At 37.9% G+C, this 4,492-nt stretch overlaps 1 long non-coding RNA gene across 1 annotated transcript; it reads left to right on the forward strand.

The window, feature by feature from the left end:
- The first annotated feature begins 130 nt into the window (after positions 1–130).
- LOC147015196 (uncharacterized) lies at positions 131–2,233 on the forward strand. Its single transcript, XR_015050236.1, has 3 exons — positions 131–1,195; positions 1,352–1,510; positions 1,786–2,233. It is a non-coding gene; the product is annotated as an uncharacterized LOC147015196 (long non-coding RNA).
- Positions 2,234–4,492: the final 2,259 nt, after the last annotated feature.

Consider the following 4,492-nt stretch of genomic DNA (forward strand, 5'->3'; position numbering starts at 1 on the left):
TCTTTAAGTTTGAGTATCAAATCGCAGACGAAACAATCAGGTTAAAATCCCTTGTGAAAGATGATACTCTATCTCTACAAGAACAGCAGTTCATAATCCTGATTCACATCTTAGACGATAGTAGGGTGAATATACTGGTTCTAGCTCACTTTTCCCCATGTAAATGAATGGGGGATTTTCAGCGATTCCCTTTTTTTTCCCTAAAAATAAACCCCCTTTTTATCCGTTTTTCCCTGCTGTGCAGGGGTTTGGCTTTTTGTGAGGCAATGTTTTATGGTCGGATGCCCTTCCTGGACGCCTCTTACAACACAGGGATATGGTACACCTATTCTAACCGGGGCATACACCGGGACCAGTATACTGGTACTCATTTTGCCGACCTCGGAAGGATGACAGGCTGAGTCAACCCCCTGGTGTTAATTCAGCAGCTGAGCGGGATTCGAACTCGGGACACTGGGATCCCAAGCCGCCACCCTAACCACTAAGCCAACACCAGGCTTTGTATATATATAACCAGGCTATCCCAAGGTATATTTATTTGTCTCCCCTTTAACCTGGAGGTTGATCAGCTCACTCATTGAACCTATAAAGATTTGTTCATTCTCAAATTCCTTCAATAGTTTAATTTTCTTTGCACAATAATCCCCATCTAAAATATTGACAAACAAAACATTTGAATCTTTATATTTTTTAAGATACCCCTTTTGTGCCATTACGAAATGATAAAGTTCTCTTAATGATCTCATCTGACCACCGCCCGAGTTGCAAATCATTTTTGTGTATAAACCACGCCATAAAAAAAGTTTTGTTTCAAATGTTTTCAGTTCATGCCGTGAAAATGAGGAAGTGTTTTTTGACACGGTCGTGCTGTGTGGTTTTAGACAGTCATGCTGTGAAAAAATAGGAACTATTCTGTGAGACAAGGTCTTGTGTTTATATTTTATCTCAGAACACGAACTGAAAACATTTGAATCAAAACCATTTTAAGCATGTTTTGTAAATGATTCATACAATCGCCCAGTTATTTTCCAAGCTGTCATTTCCTGTGGCCGCACCCAATGCTTAGGGAATTTCCTCGTTGTTGCCTTATAAGTGATTCACCAGACAAAGTTTCTGCCAGACGGGATTTTCATTTTTACAACTGAGACATGGATGATCTCTCTTCCGATGAAGGCAAAAGCTTACTACAGAGTTGGTAAGTTTGTTTGGTTTTCTCTTTGAATGATGAAGCAAATGATTATTAATTAAATCATGATAATTCTGATATATATATATATATATATATATATATATATATATATATATATATATATATATATTTTTTTTTTTTTTTTTTTTTTTTCCCTGACAGGGCATTGGAAGAAATTGAGTTTACGTATCACGACGTGGTTCATGAAATTAATACTCTTATTGAAGAGATCAATGATTTTAGAAGAGAATTGAAAGACATTTTCAATGAGTGGCACGAAGTCTTATCACGTCCTATCATCTCGAAGGAATTAAACCAATGGTGAGACACGTGTGTGTGTGTCTGTCTTCCTACCTACCTCTCTCTGCTCTTATTGAAGAGATCAATGATTTATAATGACTGGTCTCTGATCTCGAATGAATTAAACCAATGGTGAGACACGTGTGTCTATGTGTGTCTATGTGTGTGTGTGTGTGTGTGTGTGTGTGTGTGTGTGTGTGTGTGTGTGTGTGTGTGTGTGTGTGTGTGTGTGTGTGTGTTGCTTTCCCTGTCTGTCTGTCTCTTCATCTATACCCTTGACTTATTTTTTTTTTCAGCACTATCGCACAACATCAGCTGTTGAAGCAATCTTGTACAACACATGATTTTCTGGAGGTAAATATTTCTGAATTATTATTAATATCACTCTCTCTTTAGAATGTCGTCTAATGTTGGTTGCATCATTAGTTTGAACGCGGTTTTGTCAGTACACTGGAATTAATTTTATTGACCTTGAAAGGATGACAGGCTGAGTCGGCCTCCTGGTGTGTTAATTCAGTGGTCAACGAGGCTTACTCATATTACCATGTAATTATTATCCACTTTTTGTTTCAAAACAGAATATGGTGTCTGAGTTTCGAAATCACAAGACATCTGGAGAAGATTGCTGGGAAAGATTATACATTCTCGCAAATGAATATTTAATATTTTCAATATTAATAAATTATATTTGTTTTGTATACAATTACTTGATTCTGAATTACAAGAAGAGGATCAAAACATGAAGGGAGGGTAGGTGCGCCCCCAATGACCCATCACCCCCTCATCCCATCCCTCCCCTCCCCATGTGTGTGTGTGGGGAAGGGTGGGGGTGGGATGAGGGAGGTGGTGGGTCAAAGGTGGGGGCGCACAGGGGGATGAGGGGGTGGGGCTTGTGTGGGAGGGGCTTGTGTGGGTGGGGTGTGGGTGGGGCTTGTGTGGGTGGGGCTTGTGTGGGAGGGGTTTATGTGGGCGGGGTTTATGTGGGTGGGGCTTGTGTGGGAGGGGTTTATGTGGGTGGGGCTTATGTGGGCGGGGCTTCGGTGGGTCTTGTGTGGTCGGGATGTGTGTGGGCAGGGTTTATGTGGGCAGGGGTTTATGTGGGTGGAGCTTATGTGGGAGGGGCGAATGTGGATGAGGTTTGTGTGGATCAATGGATGGGTGGAGAGATGGGTGGATGGGTGGATGAGTGGAGCTTGTGTGGATGGGTGGATAATTTTTTAATTAAATAAACATGTTGTGTGTGGGGGAACTAATTAACTAATCACTAATTATGTGAATATGGGTGGAGCTTGTGTGTGTGTGGAGCTTGTGTGGAGCTTGTGTGGAGCTTGTGTGGAGCTTGTGTGGGGTTTGTGTGGGGTTTGTGTGGGTGGGGCTTGTGTGGGTGGAGTCAAAAAGGGGCGGAGTCAAAAAATTTCAATTTATCTTTGTCTTTTGTAATTCCTGTGAATAAAATGAACCTAAAATCTCTTCCCCTTCCAAATCATATATCTTATAAGTCCAAGGAACCGTATCTATTACATCAACAATTTTAAAAAGCTCGTTGGTCCATCTTTTCGTATAACCTTTTTCAAAATGAGATTTCCACCTATATATTCTTACGATATCACCAACTTTGAACTTAGGTTTTCTGACATTAATCTCTTTTTCATATTTTAATTTTGTAAATGTTTCTGATGGTTTCATATTTGTTGCCATGTGAATCGTGTCATTATACTTATCCACAATATCCTGAATAAAAGATGACCATTGTTGTGAACCGAGTTGTGTGAATTTTTTATATAGTCTCTCTTTTAAGGTACGATTAAAACGTTCAACAACAACTGCCTTCCCTTCATTAAAGGTACTGTATAATGTAATACTGTTATTTTTTAGAAAATTCATAAATGTCTTGTTATAAAACTCTCTACCCTCATCAGTCCACAATTTTTTAGGTTTTCTCTTACTTTTATTAAATATCTGTTGAAAAGCTAACATAAGAGTATTACCTGTTTTGTTTTTTAAAGGGACAACCCACACATATCTACTCCTCAAATCAATAACGGTTAAAGCATACTTGTACCCCTTATCATTATTGAGTTCAATCAAATCAGCAGACCAGATATAATCTACTTCCTTGGAATAAACTTTCCTTCTCTGAAACTTTGTGAATATTGGTTTATGTAATTCATCAGCTAATTGCTCTTCAGTCTTAATGACATCATTAGAGCTTACAAGTTTTTTGAATTTCCAAGTCCAAGTTTCAATTTAGCACTGATCATCTTCTTCACAATGAACCGATCAACTTTTTTCTCTCAAGGTTGGATTTTGTATCAGAGACAAATTATAGAACATTTCTCTATCGGCTTCATGCTTTTCTTCCAACGTTGTGGTATTCCCATAATCAATATCGTGTCTCATGCACACTTCATCAACTCTATTGATAGGCTGACTCCAGGATTTAGGATTGTCTGCCTCATCTAATCTTTTATCTAAGTTTGTGCCTGGACCACAGAAAGAATACCCTGGAAGATGTAATTCCCCTGGTATTCCAGTAGTTGTAAATTTACTTCCTGATAAAAACTTTTGTATATCTCCTCCGAGTTTGTGTTTGGAGATAAATTGATTTTTTTTGAACCACACACCGAACATATACCTTTTTGGATAACCCTGTTATTTTTACTTTTAATATATGAAATATTTTTAGTATTAGTTTTCTTTTTACATTTGAGACAATAACTCATTTATTTATGTGAAAAAGTCCTGCAGAGTGCAAAAACCTTTTTAGTTTCCAACATGCACATTTGAATCTTAATTTTTAAAACATAAAGAATCCTAAGAAATGCCTTCACTCTCTCCTCCATTTATTTAAGAAAAAAAACTTGAATTAAAATGAATAGCTTGACGATGTCAATAGTCTTGAAGAAAATATTGCAAATAGACTTGTCAATTCTTTGTTTTCCTCCTCGGTGGGTTGAGTTATTTTCTGTAATACCACCAATCTTTTTTGAATCTCACTGGTTT

This window comes from Eptatretus burgeri, chromosome 12, assembly GCF_056783735.1.
Source record: "Eptatretus burgeri isolate ZD-2024b chromosome 12, Ebu_testis_v1, whole genome shotgun sequence".
Classification (NCBI taxonomy): Eukaryota; Metazoa; Chordata; class Myxini; order Myxiniformes; family Myxinidae; genus Eptatretus; species Eptatretus burgeri.